General features: G+C 41.4%; 1 protein-coding gene across 4 annotated transcripts in view; it reads right to left on the bottom strand.

Annotated features, from left to right (window-relative positions):
- The window catches only part of LYN (LYN proto-oncogene, Src family tyrosine kinase), a 56,259-nt gene extending 37,467 nt beyond the window's left edge, over nucleotides 1–18,792 (bottom strand). For 2 of the 4 annotated variants that reach the window (XM_071737571.1, XM_071737574.1), the window contains exon 1: nucleotides 18,130–18,270. The gene's annotated coding sequence lies outside the window, so the exon portion shown is untranslated. Of the gene's footprint in view, nucleotides 1–18,129; nucleotides 18,271–18,400 lie in introns of those variants that run through there. The other 2 variants (XM_071737575.1, XM_071737572.1) reach the window with 2 other exon arrangements.
- Nucleotides 18,793–22,900: the final 4,108 nt, after the last annotated feature.

Here is a 22,900-nt window from a genome sequence, read left to right as displayed (position 1 = left end):
GACACAGACAGCTGCTTTTTCAGGACCTTCACCCAGCTTTCTACCTCTCCTTAATCAACTGCTCAAGTTTTCCATTCCAAGAAAAAAAAAAAGTAGGAAAAAAAAATCTTAAATTGAGGAATTTATTTATCTTAACCTTTACTGCTGACTTCCACCCTATGTTTATCTTCTTCCATGCTGTCTGTGATACCAGTTACAGACTGAGTTACAGTCTTCTGTAACTCTGTTATTGGGACTATGAAATCTGAAGAGCCTGAGAAACCTGGGTTCATTTCTGACTCACCATCACTTGGTGCAGAACAGCAAAGCAACCTCCAAGGAACACAGCAGAGGTGTTTAATTTGAGGTGGTAGGGCTTAAAAAAGCTTCATCTGTACTGCCCTACACATATTTCTGTAATAGCAGTGAAGATAGGCTGCTAGACCAAAGTAAGAATAAAAGTGACCAAAATAAATTTAGACCCAAGTAAGAATAAAAGTGACCAAAATAAATTATTTGCCATTGTGAGTACCATGAAAGAATTAAGTTGGGGAACAACAAAACAGAAGTGGATTCCCATTCTTTCTTTGTATCAAAAATAATTTTGGTTTTGTTCAACCATGCTAATACACTTGCAAATATTTTTTTTAAATTACATAAATAAAAAACAATATTATATATATACACACATCTAAATTTTACTGTAAATCCTGACTGCCTAGTAACTTTCATCAAACTAGGCACTTGCAAACACAGCAGTCCTGGGGCAGCTTTCATCTTCTGCTTGTTTCACTTCCTACTTTTTTTTTTTTCTTCACTGGAGACCAACTAGGGGAACTTAAGCAGTTTGTTCTTCCCTTGCCTTTCTGCTGAAATGGTTTTGTATGCCTCAGTTACTCCTTGCCTCATGTACTTTATTTTTTTAAAATTAAGTTTAGGTGCAGATTACAGTGACCTCTCAGACTTATTCAATCCCTTACATCATACAGAAGGACATTCATGTACATGGACACACACAGAGGCACAAAGCACCATGTGCTCCCTGCAGTGCATACAAAAAGGAGCATGGATAGCCAAAATCTACCCACTTTTTACCTACCACAGACTTGCCCAGTATAGAATCTTCTTGTTCCTGCAATGTGAGAAGCAGCAGTCCAGCTGACAGCATTTTTTTAAAAAAGGAGGAAAATTGGGGGATTCTTTAGCTGCTTCAACATTTTTCTTTTTTTTTGAAAAGGTGAGACAAAGCTAAAATAATATTCTAACATACACATCTATATGTAGATGGAGGCAAAGAAGAAACAGATAACTCCCACTGTAACCATCAAAATCCAAGCATTACTGTAGTGCAAAAGTATGCTGCAAGCATATTCCTGTGAGATTTCCTCAAACTTATTCTCATTTCAAGAGAAATGAGAAACTCTCGAGTCAAACCCTCAAAATTTCAAAGACCACACTTGCATCAGAGCCAATCTAACAGAGCTATCTAGTTCATCACCCATCATTACAGCACGGGACTAAAAATTAGTTTCTGGGAAAGGCAGACCCATTCTGAGCAGCACAATCTCATTGTACAAACTAAGAACTGAGCTTGCCAAGCTCTGGTTTTAGAGAGGTTAATGGCTGGTGGGGGGGATAACACCATTTATAACAAAATATTATTGTTGAAAGGTTTCAGAACCTCACTCCAATTGAAACTGTCTCATAACTCCCAGTCTTAAACACATTTTGGTGAAAATGGTGGCATTTAGCTCTTTATCCTTTGGGTGATTAGGAAGAAGTTACAACTTTTTCAGCCTCTTTTCTAGGCTTTAAGACCAAGCCCTCTCAGTCTTTTCCACTTCTATTGGTCATCATAGGAGTTCTTATAGAATCATAGAATTGGCTGGGTTGGAAGGGACCTGAGAGATCATCAAGTCCAACCCTTGATCCACTACTGCTGCAGTTACCAGACCATGGCACTGAGTGCCACATCCAGTCTCTTCTTAAATATCTCCAGGGACGGAGAATCCACCACTTCCCGGGGCAGCCCATTCCAATGCTTGATCACCCTCTCAGTAAAGAAATTCTTTCTAATGTCCAACCTAAACCTCCCCCGGCACAACTTGAGACCGTACCCTCTTGTCTTGCTGAGGGTTGCCTGGGAAAAGAGACCAACCCCCCCCTGGCTACACCCTCCTTTCAGGGAGTTGTAGAGAGTGATGAGGTCTCCTCTGAGCCTCCTCTTCTCCAGGCTGAACAGCCCCAGCTCCCTCAGCCTCTCCTCATAGGATCTGTGCTCAAGTCCCTTCACCAGCCGGGTTGCCCTCCTTTGGACCTGCTCCAGGACCTCGATACCCTTCCTGAACTGAGAGGCCCAGAACTGGACACAGTACTCAAACATCTGTTTAAGTTTGAACTCATGCCTCTAAAGGGCAGGAGGCTGGAGTTGGTCAGGTGTTCCAGATGACTTTCAGCAATGCAAGAAATAGTATTTCTGTTTCTTCCATCTATAGAAATAAGTTGCCCGATAAATTCCAGCAATTAACCTCTTGTGATCTGTTAAGACACCCAAGTTTGTTTAATTTTTCACCATGAAAAACTTGTCACAGCAGACTTTCACATCTCCACTGACATGATTTTCCTTCCTGATATTAAATTCCTCCCCAATGCTTTGCCAGACCATTATTTCCACACAATATTCTCAGCTGCTTTTATGTCTCTAATACCTTCCAATTTCTAATATAAAGATTATTTTTTAATTAAAATTTGCATTAGAGAAAGGGAAAAAAGGTGTGCTGCCATCTGACTATCGTGGAAGCCAACAGTGTATTACATCATACAGCAAAAATTCCCCACCAGCTGACATAATAACAGGAAACTTCTGGTGAGATAAAATACCTGGTGTTGCTGTATTGATGTTCTATTGATGTGCTTCAATGAACACACAGGAAAACCTTTTTCTCCTATATGAAGTGATATATATATATATATATATATATAGCGCTTTGGCAAAAATAACTCTATCAGTTCAGGCAAACAGTTTTCTATATTCAAACCATGCTGACACAAAGTCCAACTTTGCCCATCTATACTTTAAGTTTTTTGGGGAGGATAAGTTTATACAGTGCTCAGCAAAACAATACATCACCTTTGTTGGAACTCTTCAATGATAGCATAACGTACAATAAATATCATCATCATTGATAACATAAAAGGTAGCTCTAACATGGGTAGTGGGCTTGACCAAGAAAGAAGCATCTTATGTTTTTGTATAAGACCACCATATTTATTGTCTAGATTTCTGAAAAGCTTGCTTTCATGGGGGAATTTCAGTAGTAGTAAAAAAAATTTAAAAAGAAGAATTAAAAAAATCAAGAAATGCTGAAAAGAACTATGTCATTGGGGTAGTGTAATAATGTTATAATGCTTATAAAAGGATGAAAAAAAATTCTAAAACAAAACATTACACTGAAATGAAGTAGAATATCATTTACACCAAACACTGATGCTTTTTCTTACTTATTCAATTGAAGAAAAATACCAAAACACAAGAAAGTTAATCCAAACAAGACTGAAATTTTGTTAAGATTGCATAATAGACTTTGTATATTATGAAAACGTTCCATATTCATGAAGTTGATATTTTTGGCACTGATTATTAACAGAGTCCTACATTAAGCTAACATCTGTTTTCTGACCTTATAACACTCATTTCATTTTATTACAATAATTTGCCTAGACTGCATCCTCCAGAATTTAATATCAATATCAACAATGAATTAATTCACTTTGCCAGCCCTTAGGTAATGCATCTTCCATTTCCTCAACCTTCTTCCACTGTACTGTATCTTTTGAAGATAGGGGAAAAGGTCGAACAACATCTTAATTTGATATAACAGAATAAATACTTCTATCAAATTCTTCAAAAGGATCATATGAAATGGAAGAGAGAAAACCTGTACTACCACATTAATCAGCTTAAATGAAAGGTTCTGAAGATACTTTAACAGAATTAAATTTTTGATGCAAGGACTACATCTACAGTCCAAGCTGAGTGTATCTGTGACTCACATATGTTTATTTTAGCTTTAAATTGACCACTTTGGCCAAGAACAGCAGCGTGCTAAAGTTTCAGTAGTTGAGTATTTACCTTGAGCTTTATATGTCTATGTCTACCAACAGTGTAAGCATTCTTCTCCCTTCCCTTTTTAAGGACTAATGCAATCACTGTGGCATAGGAAAATCAACACAGAATCATAAAATGGTTTTGCTTGAACACTTCCAGGGACACTTCCAGAGACATCCATAAGCTCTCTGGGCAACCTGTACCAGTGCACTTAGACTAAAGAATTCCTCCCTAATATCTAACCTAAATCTAGCCTCTTCCAGCTTAAAAACATCAACCCTTGTCCTATCACTACCTGCCTTTTTAAAAAGTGCCTATCCCAGCTTTCTTACAGGTCCCCTCCAGGTACTGGATGACTGCTCTAAGGCCTCCCCAGATCCTCCTCTTCTCCAGGCTGAACAACCTCAACTCTCTCAGTCTGTCCTGGAGAAGGTGCTCCAGCCCTCTGATCGTTATGACCTCCACCCCTGTGGCTTTGTGTCCCTTCAAGAGCTCCATATCCTTCCTGTCCTGAGGACTCCAAAGCTGGACACAGTACTCCAGGTGGGGTCTCAGAAGAACAGATGGGGAGAATCACCTCCCTTGAGCTGCTGGCCATGCTTGTTTTGATGCAGCCCAGCATATGGTTGGCTTTCTGGGCTGCAAGTGCACATTGTTCAGCTTTGGTCATTGACCAAAATGAGAAACTACCCATGGAGACAATAGGGTTTTGGGGGCAGGTCCAGCAGGAGCCTAAATGAAGTCCTTGTCATAATAAGAGGTGCTACAGAAGGACAAGCTTCACACAATTTCTTTGGAGAATACAGATCTGAAACCTACTCTTCTTCACTCCCAACTGGACCAGCCAAGCCACACACATACACACAACACACACTTTGCCTCCCAAAATAAGGTGTCATTGGGAGGCACACAACAAAGGTTTCTACCCAAGTCCAAAAGGCCTCATCCATACACAGGTGGTTTTACTTAGGCACAGATTTTAACATTATCCGTCAATGCACTTGAAACCAAAGGCACAGCCACACAAACAAATGACACTGAGTAACAACTGGCTCTGCATAAGCTGCTGTGCAGTACCCAGTGTCTGCATTTAGTACATGACACTGAGAGAGAAGTGAGGGTTGGCTTCTCCCTGTTTCAGTGAGCCACAGAAGACACCATGGGATGAAGCAAGCAGCTTGCTAACTTTTAGTGAGTCTGGGGAAAATGAAGGCGTCTCTTTAGTGTCATCATCTGGCTGCACTCCAAGGAGTTCTTCGACTGAAATTTCTCACTCTGCTTGCTTCAGAAGGCACCTAGGAAGGTATCTCTGCAAGTAGCAGCTGATACTTGAAAACTTCATCTCATTCAATAAGGCAGCCTAGTGCTCAACCTCCACATGCCCGAATGAATGTATCAACAGAACATTTGTTAAAGAGAATCATTAGTAGCCATTGTGACTAAAGGGAGAAGCTTTAGTTATTTATGAATGTGGCCTTCAGCTAGTTAAAGATGTTGCAGATGTCATTTCTTCCTTTGGAATGTGCCTGTAATTCAAACCAAGAGCTATAATGTAAATAGAAATCGAAGATCTTGAAATTATCACAACATGTCACAGAAAACATAATGGAGGACAGCAAATTCACAGCCAAGAAGCCCTGGTGCAGGTTTTGAAAGTGGCCTCATAGAAAGCATACCACTTCTTCTTTGGGTTTTTCTTCAGTTTTCAGAGTGTTTAAAAAAAAAAAAAAAAGAAAGAAAGAAAAAAAAAGGTTGGGGGTATGGAAGGGGGAGAAAATAATGTGTCCATTTGGTTCTCAAAAATTCAAGCATGTGTACTCTATGGAATAAACCTAATTATTACAAACTTCACCTGATTTTATATATTCTACAATCTGTTTTAAAGATGGATTAAGATAGTTGTGGTTAAATTAGGACAGAGTGACTCGTATATCAATGGATCTTAACCCTATACCATGCTGGTCATTTCATTTTCTAACCCATAGTATTTTGCACCATGCTGCATCTATTGTCCTGCTTCATTAGGCAGAAGGCTTCTTCAGCTGCTGGCATCTCCACATTTAATTGCTGACATGTACTCATGACCAAACTTGACACTTAAACATAGCATTCTTGATATAATAGCATCATATAAACCCCTTGGGCACCTGTCTAAAGCACCGAATTTCACAAAAGCAGAACAGATCTTTTTTTCACCGTTTTCACATAGCAGCATTTAATTCAGCTGAAAAAGCCAAAAAACAATAGCAACAAAAAACCAAAACAACAACAACAAAAAAACAGCAAACCCCAAAACCCAGTTACTTCTCCAGTAGATTGTTTTGTGTTTCATTTACTGTACAGTACTACATACACACAGAGGAACCCCTCAGAAACAAAGACCATAGTGCTGGGGTATGCAGTGTGGATTTAAGAATGGACTCCAAGCACAGATTAAAAACTGGGGTTAAATCATTCATGCTGATGTGTCTTACTCAAGAGTTCAGTTCCTCCTGGAAGTTTGCAAGCCTTGGACAAGTTTTCTTAAGTTGCAAGAGGAAGTTGCAAGAGTTCTCAAGAAAGGTCAGAAAATGTCGAATTTGGTGCCAGTAAATTACACTTGAATAAATTATGCTTTGTGCTATTTAATCTTCACAGGGAAACTAGAAGGACATGCAGCACAAACTGCCAAGTATTCACACGAGAAACCACTTTTTCTTGTTCTCACTGATTTAAGTAGCACAAACCTCCCTTAAGTTAAGGGCTGTACGATTTTACTCCAGGTTCTGACACTTCGCAAAGGTCTATTTAGAACTCATTTCTTTATCTTAATTTTAAAGTCTCTGCTAATTTTATTCCTTTGAGGGCATTAATCTAAACCAGGAGTGTTCCAGTTGATTTCTTTGTCAGTTTAGTAAACTGTCCTAAGCAACTGTTGCAATATAGGATACATGCAAGGGCACCAAAGGATACTGAATCATAGAGTTACAAAATGGTTTGAGTTGGAAGCAACCTTAAAAGATAATCTAGTTCCAACCCCCCTGGCCATGGGCAGGGACACCTCACACTAGACCAGGCTGGTCCAAGCCCCATCCATGGCCTTGAGCACTTCCAGGGATGGAGCATCCACAGCTTCCCCTGGTCAACCTGTGTCTCATCACCCTCACATGAAAGAAATTCTTCTTAATATCTAATCTAAATCTACCCTCTTTCAGTTTAAAACTGCTCCCCCTTGTCCTATTGCTACATGCTCTTGAAAAAGTCCCTCCCCAGCTTTCTTATAAGCCCCCCTGAACCAGTAGTTTGCTGCAAATATGATAAATAGAACTAAGGGAGCTGTGTGATGAACAATTTTTGGAGGGCTTTTTTAATTAAATCCTTCAGATTAGGGGGCTTTGCACAGATACGAGCACACTCTGCATAAGCCTAAGAAAAATATCCTAAAGGACTGCAAACTGCCATGGATTCAGGTCTGAAAGCCTGACCTGTGAACTCAGAATCATACTTCAAGTCTTGGGAAATGACATGCCTGTAACTGGGGTGTTGGTAAGCGTATACAAGAAAAAACACCACTGGATGAACACGGTGTAAGAATTCACATCCAAGTTTCTGAGCATTATTTTCACATTTGCTGCATACATGAGCATGAATAAGAAGTTTCTCCAAAAATAACCAAAGTGAAAAATATTTGATAAAAGAGGAGTGTGAATGGGAAACTGGAAAGTCTCCTTTGAGGAAGGGTTGTGAATCACTGGTGTGACACTTCTCTTGACTGTTCCTGCTTCGGATGTTTTAGGGAAGGACTGAAGCCCTTGGATTTTAAGCACATCTGTGTCTTTCCAGATGATCTTTCTCAAGGGCAAGAATGAACAAATTGTTCCCCAAATCACCAGAACAGAAGCTGTGCAAAAACAGCAATTTGATTAAAGTTCTTTTACATATGAGAGAAGATATTGTACACTAAATAAAATTTCTGTATAGAGGACTGACTTTAAGAAGCCTGTTGCATTTGTTCAACATGTTAATTTGTTTCATTTTCAAAACCTGATTAATCCTTTGACTGTCACCACTATATAATTTATCTTGACATTTCTTGATTGCTTTCTCTAAAAACAATGAGCAGTGCTGTATTCATAACATATTATTACTGGATTGCACAGCAGTTAGTACTTTGCTGTTTCTATTTCTGCTTGATTGTCAAGAGCCTTGAGACTGACAGAAGATTAAGTCCTAGCAATCACAACCATAGCCACTTCCACTGAGCCAGGCTCCCATCCTGTGAGTTACTGCACACAGCCTGTAGGAGACCTGCAGACTTTGAGAGACTGAGGCCAGAGTTCCTAAACAAACTCCAGGACACAGATGTTAAAGAGCAGGAGAGCTGCAGGATAATTTTGGCAGATTTAGACTGGGAGAATTATTCTCACATTCATACTGCAAGAATTTTATATAACTCATATTATGACCATTACTGACTGCTCATTAAAGTTTAGAGCCCTTGTAACTTCAGGTATTGAATATGTAGCTCATAGGCAGGCCACACGAGTATACTGTACCTAACAAAACCATCTTAGACTGTGAGTAAACCCCATTTTTTATATGTGACTTTAGCACTCATGGCCCATGCTGCAACTTTTCCAAGCAAGATCTTCAAATAAATCAGTGTTCACAACAGTTACTCGAGTTTGTTTCAGAGGAATTGCAATGAGTCCACAATGAACTTACATTTGCATGAAATGTTGTGAAAAGAAGATGCTTTAAAAAACAGCAAGACTGCTTTGTTGCTGGGCACACATGGAAAGTTTCTGGGACAATATAAAGCATATGAGAAAAGGTATAGGAAAGGAGGCTGAGATCCTGAGAAGTCAGAATTAGGGTTGATGCTGAGAAGTAAATGAAGAGGGAAGACTGCAGGAACAGAGATAAACAGAGAAAAAAATTAAATAGGAATGCAAAGGATGATAACTAATGGGGTAGAGACAATTCCAGTTCTTAGGAAAGCACACGTATGACAAGATACAGAACATACAAGAGGCAGAACATGCAATAAACATGATATGGTCACATCACTAAAACTGTATTCTGTGCTCAAAGGAGAAATTACTTTTTCATGTCATACTATACTAAGCATCCTGATATTTTTGCATTTATTGCAGGAGCAAGAAAAAAGACTTTTCACCCACATAAGTCTACCAGAAGACTGCCATAGTACATAGTGAAATACATTACAAAAGAGGATACTGTTCTGATCTCTTATTTGAGCAAGTTATTCAAATGCTAAGTTTTGCATTTTCTGACGCTTAAATCCAATGCCCTCAGACTTGATTAAATACTCCATTGAGAGCAAAACCATCTCACTTGAAGTACCTTTCTCCCACTTATTCACTCCAGCAGCCAAATTTCTTTTCTGCTGGTGCCCACTTTGCTGAAGTTGGTTCTTCAAAACTTCCACTGGCTTCTCAAAGCTAAATTTCTTAAGTTTCACTTTCTGTGGGGACAGGGATCAAAGGGCATGTCGACACCAAAGAGCACAGCACGGAAATCCTGGAGCAAGCACTGTTGCCTTAATACCACACCCCCACTGTACCAAGCCTTGGCTTCTTCATCACAGTCAAAACACACGCCTGTAAGTCCATGCTCTGCTTCACTAAACCAGGTGGGTTTCCAAGTAGGGTCAATGCTGGCTCAAAAACCTTTTACATGTTCCACTGCACACCACAGAAAATGCCCCTGTGGACAACAGAAATAAAGTTGACCAGAGAAGGTTGAAGACCTTCTGTACACTAGCACAGAGTAATTTCAAGACAGAATAGACCATTTAGGAAGTATGTTGTCCAGGAAATCTGTTGGAAAGTACCTGTACCCATTCACAACCAAAGATGCATACCTAAAAAAGTTATACATAACATTCAAGTACTTCTTTATTGTCATATTCGACCAGCCTCCAACTGATATCAATTCCATCTTAAAATAACTTCAGGGAGTTCAGCAGAAGTACCCTGACAATAGATCAAGTCCTGAAAAACCCCTCACATTATGCACCTGAATGAACAAACCACAAAATAAAAATTCATTGGAAGTCATGGTAAAGTGAAGACAATCTGCAAAGGAAAACCACATTTTACATCAAGTATAGCACAAAATTTTACCTTGTCTTTAGTGCTAAGCAGATGAAGTATTTCTCATTTTAATAGCAAGCAAAACCATAACCCACTTCAGTATCAAAACAACAACAACAACGAATTTTCAGCCAGGAAGGACAAACATGAAGCGTGAAAGAAACCAAAGCCTTTTATTAAGTCACTTAAAAAAAAACCCATTATATTTTCTGGGAAGGAGGAACATCAACAGATCTCTTAACAAATGAATTTGCCTGTTAATGCATATACACCCCAGAAGTAAAACTGCAGAATGGCAGACAGAGGGGTAGCAGACAACATACACTGACCAGCTTCAAGATAGAAACTAACATGCTTCAAGTTAGATTGGGTTCACCATTTTACATTTCACATGGTTAACAGTGATAGGAGATATTAAAGAGAGATTATACCTACACATAAAACACACTGTAGATCGAAGCATCTTGCTGGCCGTCTATAGAAATCCAGAGAAGCTCTTTCAGGGGGATAGGCTTCTTAAAATACTGTGAAGACCATGTCAGTACTGCCAGGCTAGAATTCCACTGGACTTTACACCTCTTCAAGAGGCTTGGGCTACATATTTCTGTGTTCATATTTCCTGATAAGGTAGCACAAGTAGATTACTAATTATGATTAGATTATGAAAAGTGCTGAGGCTTATTATTCTGGAAGGGGGGGGAAGAAACGTTGCTGCAGAGACATCTTTATCAAAAGAAATAAGTATCTTATACCACTGACAGTCCTGAAGAAGCTGGAGGGAAGTGAACAACAGAATGATGTTTAGAAGACAGAGACGGTGTACAAATTAGGCACTATGTAATCCATGAAGAAATGGTTATGGACTCATGAGTCGGTGCCAGATGGTTTATACCCTAAAACCAACTGCATGAAATTCAATAAGGCCAAGTGTTGGCTTCTGAATTTTGGTCACAACAACCCTAGACAGCACTACAGGGTTGGAGAGGAATGGCTGCTAAGAGATTTGGCAGATATGGCTGCCAAGCCCCTCTCCATCATCTTTCAGAAGTCCTGGCTAACCGTGGATGTCCCATTGGATTGGAGACTGGCAAATGTGACACCCATCTTCAAGAAAGGCCAGAAAGAGGATCCTATTAACTACAGACCTGCCAGTCTCACCTCAGTGCCAGGGAAGGTCATAGATGAGATAATCTCAAGAGCCATTACAGATCAGTTAAAGGTCAACCAAATAATCATGCCCAGTCAGCATGGGTTCATAGAAGGCAGATCCTGCTTGACAAACCTGTTCTTGTTCCATGACAAGGTGACCTGCTTAGTGGATGAGGGAAAGGCTGTTGATGTAGTCTGCCTGGACTTCACTAAAGCCTTTGATAATATCCCCCATAACATCCTTGTGAAAAAGCTGGCTGCCCATGGCTTGGATGGTCATATACTCTGCTGGATTAAACACTGGCTGGATGGCCAGGCCCAAAGAGTTGTGGTCAATGGAGTTAAATCCAGTTGGCAGCCAGTCATGAGCGGTGTCCCCCAGGGCTCAGTGCTGGGGCCACTCCCATTTAATATCTTTATTAATGATCTTGATGAGGGGATTGAAGGCACCCTCAATAAGTTGGCAGGTGACACCAAGTTGGGAGGGAGTGGCAATCTGCTGGGTGGTGGAAAGGTTTTACAGAGGGACCTGGACAGACTGGATCATTGGGCTAAAACCAACTCTATGAAATTCAGTAAGGCCAAGTGTTGGCTCCTAAATTTTGGTCACAACAACCCCAGACAGCACTACAGGGCTGGAGAGGAGTGGCTGGAAAGCTGCCTGTCAGAGAAGGACCTTGGTGTATTGACTGACAGTGGGCTGAATATAAGCCAGAAATGTGGCCAAGAAGGCCCATGGCATTTTGGCTTGTATCAGAAATGGTGTGACCAGCAGGAATAGGAAAGTCATCCTGCCTCTGTGCTTGGCACTGGTGAGGCCCCACCTCAAGTACTGTGTTCAGTTTTGGGCACCCCAATACAAAAAGGACATTGATGTATTGGAGCAAGTCCAAAGAAGAGCAACAAAGCTTGTGAAGGGTTTGGAAAACATCCCTTATGAGGAGCACCTGAAGGTGATGGGGCTGCTTAGTCTGGGGACATAGAGGCTGAGGGGAGACCTTATCACTCTTTACAAATTCCTGAAAGGAGGTTGCAGTGAGAGTGGGGTTGGTCTCTTGTCACTGGTGCCAGATCATAGGACAAGGGAAAATGGCTTTGAGTTGCATCAGGGGAGATTTGGGTTGGATATGAGGAGAAGCTTCTTTACATAAAGGGTTGTTAAGCACTGGAACAGGCTTCCCTAGGAGGTGGTTTGTTCTCCATCCCTGAATGTGTTTAAAAATCAGCTGCCATGACTGGGGACATCATTTAGTGGTGGGTCATCAGGAATAGGGTAATAGGGTTAGGATGAGGCTGGACTCGATGATCTTTAAGGTCTTTTCCAGCCTAGCAATTCTATGATTCTATGATGCTGGGGGAATAAACGAACAATGTAAGGAAAAAAAAGGAAACAGCAATTGGAAGGGAGTACGGCCACAGCAGGGTAACGACTGAAACATGGCTTTTCCCAGTAAAATGGAGAGATGAAACCACAAACAGCACATTATTACTAATGTAGACTTTTGAAGCAGCGTGGCTTTAAGCCTTTTTCAGATGCACTGGTAAGCATCACGGCAGAGGGACAAGAACTGCTTCCAAGGAAATTTAGTGGGAAATCTTCAGAAGAGGCAAGGTCTTCTGGTCAGGCCCAGTGGGAGTTCTGCTGTCCACACTAGCCTGGCAGAAACCATCAATCTGGCCATCTACATCCCAAGAGAAATGGGCTTAGCATGCACCCCAGTATGGCCTGATGCTTCTCCACTGGTGCCAGGACAGCTGCTGCAATCTCTCTCACAGCCAGTGACAGAGCAAAGACCTCACAAGACAGAAAAAGGAAGACAAAGTGCCACACCAGCAATACAGCAGGAGAGTTGCTTAAAAGGCAAGTTTTCCTCCACCCCTCACAGGCTGCAATGCTTTACATGGCATTTACAGCCTTTACATAGCTTAGCAGATCTTTTGCAATAGGAGGTCTGCAGTTACAAGAAATGTACTTTGAATCCCATTTATTTGCATGCTCTGCTATGCCATAATGGCACATTCAAATGACTCTTGCAATGTATTTTGAACAAGTTGAACTGAGAACATCCAACAGAAGATTTCCTCTTTCTCCTGCCCATCCCCTTCCTGTGTGTTTACCAAAAAATTTCACTTCCTCAGTGGCACTGACACCAGCTCTGATGATCACTAAAGTGTGTTCTCCAGCTCTTGCCTGCTCACACCTAAATCACAGCTACCCTAGGTGATCCAGCACTTACTGAATGAAGGGTTTTAGAAATCCCATCAAGACACATGGGAAGGCTGGGGTTTCCCTGGAGAAAACCCTTCTCTGTCCACTGAATGTAATGACTGTAATCCTCATGATGCTGGCAAGGGACATTTTAGCAATTTCAACGAATGTAGAAGGTGCACTGCTACCCAAACCTTTTCCTACTCAGTTGATATTCCCAGGAAATTTTCTCTTTGTCTGAACAGAGTAAAACTTAGTCATAGGTCAGACTTACCAATTTATAAATGTTATCATCATGTAGGAAGTTACTCAAATATACTCTTTATTTTTTAGTATTAATTTGCTTCTAAGACCCTAGTACAGTCATACACGGAAAGAAAAACCTGCTTAGTATCCAAACGTAGTTTCACACTAACTCCTGTAATACCATACTGTTTCAGTTTATGTTATTTATGTTATGTTATTTATTTCAGTTCAATTTACCTTATTCAAGAAAAATCTTGAATAAGATTTCATTTTAAAATTGATCAAACAGGTTTGAATGCACCTGTCTACAAAAACTAATGATGTAAACATGAAAAGCAAAACAATGTATTATAGATGCCACATCAGAAAACCCACTTAACAGACTATGTTTCTGTTGACGAACTTCCTGAAACAACCTACAAAGGAGTAGTTAAGAACACATCCCAGAGGGAGTCTATGCCCTCCAAACTTCTATCATGTCCGGGCTCATGTCCAAGCTTTCAGCAGCCCTCTTACACAGAAATGCAGAAAAGGACATTGCAGAAGAGTGGCTGCATCCTGTGCATCAGCCCCTGTGGTGAGCTATCACGTTTTCCCGTTTAAGAAAGCACAATTTGCTATAAGGGGCACTTTCAAGAAACAGCTTGGTCAGAAGTATGTGTACAGCAAAAAGCTGGCCTTTGCAAATTTGAGTAGCAAGTTCTCCAACGTTTCAACCACAATTAAGACAGGAAGAAGTAGCCTCATGCTACACGCAGCAGAGACCATAGAGGAAGGAGGACGCATTGTTCAGACTGTTTATCGTTTGAGTCCTTTGAACTGAAGAAGTGAGATAGTATGCTCTGCAAACACAAGAACCAATTGTAAATACTTAAGATGCCAGCAGTTTGAAAAAGATAGACAGTGCTGACCTAAGGGATGCCAAATACAGGCCTGAATGCTTCCAATCTCCCTTTTTCTGACAGAGAAATAAGATCTACAAATTGCTCCCCTTCACTTTCCTTCGTCTCCTTCTCGCCCTCTCAAAGTGCTACTGTCAAAATACAGTCTCTCTTCTGACATTTGTTTGACAAAAATAACCAATCTATTTACCTCTCTGAGTAGTATTTGTTTTGTGCCCTAAAGAACAAGTATTTCATAAATATCTGGAGGAAATGCTTCCAAGACAAGAGGAATTCTGCCTTTGCATTTTGTCCCATGAATCCACATTTTCAGGAAAGATGCTGAATATGACCGTGAATGATTCAGCCTCGGAAATTACAGCATTTAATGACAATGTCAACAGGAAATGTATTTGAATTGGGCAAAAATAAATATGAAGGCACAGACCTTTCCATCCTTCCCTTAAGTACAATTAAGTTTAAACTAGGAACAGTCACACTAAGGACAGTTACTCAGAATTAGCCTTTTATCAGGAGAAGCTGAGTTCTTTGAGAAGGTACCATTACTGTCAGTTGTCTTCTTGCATGCTTCACTAAAGACTCTTTTTCACACAAATATAATGTTTTATCTACACAGTTTCCTGTGGCACAGCTCAGCAAGACTGGAAGCCTTTCTCTCGAGCACTTCTACACTCAGATGGAAGAGGGGACACAAATAAATGGGAGAAATAGGAAGTAGAAATATGATCAGCAGGAGAAAAATCCTAATGCTCAGCTAGGAAACTTGTTCTTCCACAGAATGGAGCTCTTCATCTTAGAGATAGAAATCCTATAGGGGAAAAATAACCATGCTACTTAACACTGGCATATGGCTTGGTGTAATTATTTACACACCCAGCTCCATACCTTCAGAAGGAAATATCACCTCCTGCACAAAAAGCTCATACAAACTTCAGGATCCCTGGATGCCAGATTCTTCCCCCCTCCTTCCCATTAGCATGCGAGAGCTTGCCATCCTTGAGGGATGCTGCAGAAATACACCGGTGTATACCTGTGTACCTCTGTACACCTCATCTGCTTGTTTTCTGCTTTCATTCACTTTTGCAAAGGGCTCCCTGAACCTCAAGAGCTAGCTCTACAATTGCCTGAACACAAGAAATAAAGTCACTCAGAATATGCACATATGAAAAGGAAGAAAGACTTTGGTCCTTCCCCAAAACTCTTCCCTTTGAGGAAAAGAAAAATTGGTTCACAATTAACACATTTCCATCCAAAAACCTCTGAGAGGCCCATTAAGAGGCCAGATAACAGGTGAAGTAGAGAGAGGAAAACCTTTCCTTTTTGTGACAAAAAAGGAATGACATCTGAGATTAAATACTGCGGTTCTTAAATTTTCCTCAGTAGCTACAGAGAGGTCAAATGCTGCTCTTTGATGTGCAGCACAAGGGCCAGATGCAGCACCTGTGGTCTTGTTAGCCACCCCACTGGAGATCAGCTACTAAGTTAAGCCAAGAGAACTTTAGACATTTTTCACAGCCCATTTTGGGTATTACTTCCTGCAACATCTGATATTCTGTGGCACCATTTCTCTTACAATAGCCAACAAGGCCACAGAGGGGTAGCTCACTTCAGTTACACAGATACAGGAAGGGGGGATATACTATGAAAGAGTTACTTGTATGTTCATAAATTCATGCAAGAAAGGATTTCACATTTATGGAAACTTCTTGAAAGGGTAACACTGAAAACCAGAACATTAAACATCTTAAAGGCAATGGCGTTTACCTTCGTAGGTGAAAGTTTCACAATTCATTGCATTGTCAGAAAAAACTGTTGCACAACTCAACTGGTCAAAGAACTTACAAGAAAAGACTTAAGCCTTACCTTGTTCCCTGTACATCTATATAGTAAAGAGAACTTTATTTACTCAGTAAAAAATGCAGGAGAAAAATAGAATAACTTCAAGGCAGTCAGCTACGGTACAAAGATGATAGATAGTTCCACACTATTGTGGCTAAAAAATATAAATAACTCCCAACAGATTAAAATTAAACAATTAAAATTAAACAATTAAAACAGATCTTTATGTTATGAAATCAGGAATTCTTCTTAACTAGTTTGTGGCTCACAAAGCTGAAATGGAGAAAGAAAAAAGCTGTAAATCTCAAAGGAGATCCATAGAATGAGACATCTGCTGATCTTGGGAGTTCATTAATTTTAATCCTTGCCCAAGATTTCATAATGTTGCTATTAACAGCAACCAACCAATTTCTAGCTTGTTGCTACTTTTTCAGGGAAAACTACTTAATTTTTTTCTTATCCATAATTTCCATGCTGTTTATGGTACCTGTTATAATGTCACAAAGTCCCAAAACATAAAATATAAGTAACCCCTACTCTGCATTCAATACTGCATTGGTAACAATTCACACAAACAAAACTTAGACTATCCCTTCAGTAAAACTGAGCTATATTTTCCCAACATGGCTTTGTAATTTCCCAACCAAAAAAATTAGATACATTTTAATAACACTTTAGTGATAATGCAATTAGAGCAGACTGATCAATTGGGCACTCATACTTTACAGGTAATTAAACTAACATTAAGATATCTAAATTACAAAGGTCTTCCAGGCACTTTACAGGATCAACACGAGCTAAAAAATATAACTTCCAGTTTGTATTACACTGTGCTAAAATATATTAAGATTGGTCAGATAGACGAAAGGCAATAGATGGGACATTGATACGGGGTTTCAGGTGAAACAACAGAGCAATAACTCAACATTTGTGAGTTGTATCCACAATAGTATGATCTGGCTAAACAAGTTCTGAGTGTTAATCTCTCTGGTCTTTAGTGCCAACAGAGGCCATCGAAGCAGGGGGATGAGTTCTTGCAAACCCATTCACTGCAAACACAGAAAAGATGCAATTTCAACAGAAACCCTAACTGCTTCATTGAAGGTACAGCATCAGCTAGGGAGATCTAGCCTGACTTTCAGATCCTAAATTAAAACTGGAAGGAGAAAACCCTTCAAGACTTTCCCTGTGGCATACAGTACTATTGCAGCAGTAGTCAGTAAGAAACACCACGCACCAAACATCACAATATCATTTTCTCATCCTTTTTTTTTAAGCTAAAGCACATTTGAACATACAGTTAAGAGGAAGCAGCTTCAACTTGGCACTCCAGGAACTACTCTCCTATAAGAAATCAGTGCGAGAAGGAATACCCAGAGGCCAGATTGCCTCTCCTAAATCAAGGCTATTGCCTTGGCTTGAAACGCCCACTGCAGACTTTGATCAGCTAATTTTACACACTTTCCAACCTGAAACAGCCAGAAGGCACCCGAGCCATCAAGACCACAGCAGAAGCCCAGCAAAGCGGTAAATCATTCTTTTAAGAATGATTTTGTATTTTAAATGCCGAATTTCCCTCAAGACCCCATCCAGTCCTACCGGGAAGGTCAGGCGGGCACCAGCACCTCCTCCGGGAGGCAGAAGCGGGAGCAAGCCGCCCTGCAAACCACCTTGTACCCTCCGTGCCGTCCCGGAGAGGGGAGAGGGCAAGGAGGCAGCCGGGCCGGGCACCCCCCGCCCCGCCCCTCCCCGCCCCGCCCCGCTCCGCTCCGCCCGGTGAACTCCCGGTGGGAGAATCCGGAGAATCGCCGGAGCTGCCGCTTTCACCCCCCCGCCCCGTCTCGTCCTTGGGATGAATTCAGGCACTTACTTCGCCGTGTGCGAAAGTTGAGCGGCAGGCAGTGAACTCCACGGTGACCGGCGGGGAGCCGAGAGGGGTGTCCCGGGGGCGGCGGAGCCGGTGCGGGCGGAGGGGATGGATGGGGTCGCGGCGCCGGTGCTGCCCCGCCGGGCGTGAGAGGAGGGCAGGCGGCGGAGGAGGCTGGCAGGGCCGGCAAGCGGTTGGCTCGCAGCCTCTCGCTTTACTTCCTGGTGCCGGCTTCGATTTGCATGCGGAGAGAGCGGGGAGAGAAATGAGAGCGAGGGGAAGGAGCTGGCACCGGAGCGGAGCTGGCACTGGAGGGGAGCGGAGGAGCCGAGGCCGCCGGCAGCGGTGGGAAGGCGAAGCTCCGCCGGCTGAAGTGCGGAGGGGAGGCAGCCAGGGGGGCGAGGTGGGGAAGGAGCTGAGGGAAAGAGGGTGTGAGGAAAAAAGGGGGGTGATGGCTGTGCTGGAAGCTGAGGAGGTCGAGGAGGGGGAGTGCCCCTGCGTGCGGGTGGGCTCGCCTGCGGGAAAAGTTGTGGCCAAATAAAGCGGCCTTAGTCCCAGAGCCAAAACAGAAGTGGGCTGGCTTGTTCCACCAACAGGCTAAAAGAAAACCGTATGAACTTCTCCAAAGCTCAACTGTGGTAACTTCTAAGGTCCAGCAGAAGCTGGGTTAGAAAAAAAGAAAGAATAAGTACGTTTGGGTTTCTTCTTGTTGTTTGTTTGGGTTTGTTTTTTTTTCCATCAGAATGATTTATTAGCCTGTTGAAAAGTGAAATAAAATATCATAGGTCAGCAAAACAGGAAATATGAATGTGTGGACATAACACGCAGAGGATGCAGCTGAAAAGCTCTACAAGAGCTGGAGTCAACGTGTTGCATGTGTGCTTGCCAGGCCACCTGGATCTCAGGTCATAGAGATTTCAAAGGCAGAATTGCAAAAGAAAGGCATTTAAGCTTTCTATATAAAGTGTTGAAGCAAGTTCGGAGAACTAAGTGGTGCTAGCTACAAGATGCTCAAAGGTATCTGTGCACCCTTTCTTGAAGTTCACCAATAGGGTTTAACTGTGAGCAGACTGAGGAGCTGGCAAGGACTTCTAGCAGGGCATCTAAATAGCCAAAAATGGCTCACTGCAGCTCACACCCCGTGGGGTTAGGAGAAGAAACTGAATCATATCCAGAACAGAAATCTCTTACATTAGGGCTTGCAGATATTTGGCACTGAAGCAAAGGCTGGTCACACATTGTCTTCTGCCATAGGCACCATCCATCACTTCACTGTGGCACCTGCTGCACTCCTGACTCAAGTCCCTGACTCCAGTGTGCAGCTCACTATCTTGAGCCAGCTGAAGAGGTTCTACAGAAGCAGTCAGGGTGTAGTCTGTCATATTTCTACATGAGTCTCAGATGTCCCTGGGCACCTCTAGAACTCTGAAAAGTGGAGAACAATAGTTGCTCATCTATCGCGAATTATATCAGTGATAAAAATAATGCCATGTGGACATTCATACTTAGGCCAGCAGGTAAAAATTTCGTGGGTTGAGACTGGAATTCCTTCAAGTTCTATTAAAAAGCTTGCAGCTGTTTTCTCCCATCCCCTACCTTATTTAAAAGTGTTTTAAAAGGGAAAAAAAACCCCACAAAAAACAGCCTAACAAACTGCAACCAACTTCTTTCCCTATGAAAAGTTTATACAAAAAAAAAAAAAAAAAAAAAAATCTGATTTGATTTACTTTGTCTTGGGTTGGGGATTTTTTTTCTGGCTGGAAATTTTGATTTCAAAACTTGATGTAAAATGCCCTGTTTCTGTTTGGAAATGCTATCACAAAGGCTTAAGATGATGTACTTTTAGTGCCTCATGTTTCCATTTTTCTCTGTAGGGAAGTACCTTGATCTTGTATCTCTGTTCTTAGAGGGAGAAATGGTGCACAGAGCCCACATTGGTCTTGGCCTCCCTCCTTTCCACCCTTTTTCTTCTTTTCATTATCAAGCATTCTTCTGGGTTTAAAATTCACCTTCTTTTATCAAAACATTACTGTAAATAAAACAAAATTTAGTTTTAGAAATGCATAATGGGGTCTAGCTGTCTAATGAAAGACAATCTTACTACAATGTTAATAATTCAGAAAAAATTTAAAAAATGCTGAATTGCCTTCAATAGGTTGCTGTGCAATATGAAATTGAGGAGGTGTATCACAAACTCATCAGTTCTGCCCCAAAAGAACTAATATGAAGAAGGGTTGGAGTAAACACACTGTGCTTTATAAGAAGAAAAAACACAGGTTGTTTGTACATTTGAAATAAGTGATGGATTTGTGCATCTTCATTCCACTGATAAGAGGAATATGTACAAAATCTACCAGGAAAGCATATGCAGGAAAGGAACTCTCCTTCATTATATATTTACCGAGAGAAAAAAAAAAAAACCAACCTGGTTCCAGCATTCCTAAGTCTGTAGATCTGCTGTTAGTCACATGTTTTAAAATATCAAGAAGTTGGGGGATGGTGTAAAATGGGGCAAGAAAGAAACTTGAAGCCTGTCACTGAAGTGGAAGTCCTTGTACGAAGGACTTTGAGCCACGTTAGCCAGCTTGTTTTTGTGCTCAGCAATTGATTTTCCTCTTTGGGCAGATATGAATCCCAGACTATGCCTTTTCTGCTGAATTAAACAAGGCTGTGCTCCAGTACTGAGGCCAGCTGGTGCTGTCAGAGTCCATGTCTGTGCTGGTGGCATCCAAACCACAGGGACTACACCAAAATGGTGGCTTAATAGTCATAGAATTGTGCAATCAAAGTATGGATTGTGTTGGAAGGGACCTTAAAGATCATATATTTCCTACCCCCCTGCATGGGCAGGGACACCTCTCACCAGACCAGGTTGCTCAAAGCCCCATCCAACCTGGCCTTGAGCATTTCCAGGGATGTGGCATCCACAGCTTCCCTGGGCAACCCCTTCCAGTGTCTCATTGAGTCCCTGCCCCAGTTTAACTTCCAGACCACAGCTCTGGAAATTTTTTAAGAGTGGTTAGTGGGATCAGTCCAGCAATTTGTCAGTAGACTGAGGAATGTCCAGGAAAGTTTTCTTGGGCACCATTGATGAATGGCCTATACATAGTCCTATGGAGTCCAGTCCAGTCCAGCTGGGCACCTGTGTAGGAAGCTGCTGATCATTTTTTGGATTGCACCCAGGAGTACGAAGTGGCAGAAACTGTAGGGGACAGTGGTTCTGGGCAATAAATAAAACTTTATCATGAACAATGAAAACAGGTAGCAGGCTTCACTCCTTTTTTTTATATATTCCTTAATCTCATGGTTGCTGAGTACTTTCTTGCTGAGTATGCTTGAAACCAAAGATGGAGCAGTGATAGAAGAACACTGTTAGTCATGCAAATTTATGTGGCACAGCCAGAGTAGTAATTTGAGAGAGATCCCAAGGGTCCCTGGATTAATTCAATTAAAAAAAAAAAAACGAACAAAAAAGCAAAAAACCTAGGAAAAATATCACTTTGTTCAAGAATAGGCTTACAAGGTTTTAAATTCTTTATAGAACAGAGAAAGTGAGAGCAAAAGTACATGTAAAACTAAAACATTGAGACATTTGGCCTTTTTGAATGAGCTGGAGCTGTGGAAACTCATTGTCAATTTGTTGACTCAGTAAAACATCTTTTCTCTAGAAATTCCAGCATTTAACATGGTCACCACTTGCACTGGTTTTCTGTATTTTATTTCTTCCTCAAGGGATTATTATTAAGTAGTTAAAGTCCAAATTGTTAGCCTGATTTGTAATAATGTAGCAATTTGTAAACAAGCAGTGAAGAATGGATTATAAAAAATGAGATCCAAGTCACATGCTCAGTCTTCACACAGTGTTGTTGGAGGAAAAAATCCCCAGCCAAGCCCCAGAAAATAAAAGCAGACTGTTGTGGCATTCACTGGGCATCACGTCCTTCCTTATTGTAACCTATGATTCTAGAGAAACCTATATTGACTTAGGTAAGAAGAGTATTTATGAATTTTATTCTAAGAAATGGGCTTTTCATGTGACCCAGGCTTTTTGGTTTTGCTTGTTTGCCCAAAGAAAAATTATATATTGGGGCAGAATCTGGTTGGAGGGGCGTGACTAGTGGAGTCCCTCAGGGGTCGGTACTGGGACCGGTGTTGTTCAATATATTCATCAACGACTTGGATGAGGATATAGAATGTACCCTCAGCAAGTTTGCTGATGACACTAAGCTGGGAGGAGTGGCTGACACACCAGAAGGCTGTGCTGCCATTCAGAGAGACTTAGACAGGCTGGAGAGTTGGGCAGGGAGGAACAAGATGAAATTCAACAAGGGGAAGTGTAGAGTTTTGCATTTGGGGAAGAACAACACGATGTCCCAGTATAGGTTGGGGGCTGACCTGCTGGAGAGCAGTGTAGGTGAAAGAGACCTGGGGGTCCTGGTAGACAAGAGGATGACCATGAGCCAGCAGTGTGCCCTTGTGGCCAAGAAGGCCAATGGCATCCTG

This window comes from Heliangelus exortis, chromosome 2 (genome assembly GCF_036169615.1).
Source record: "Heliangelus exortis chromosome 2, bHelExo1.hap1, whole genome shotgun sequence".
Taxonomy (NCBI): Eukaryota; Metazoa; Chordata; class Aves; order Apodiformes; family Trochilidae; genus Heliangelus; species Heliangelus exortis.
This window is presented reverse-complemented; position numbering and strand designations above follow the sequence as displayed.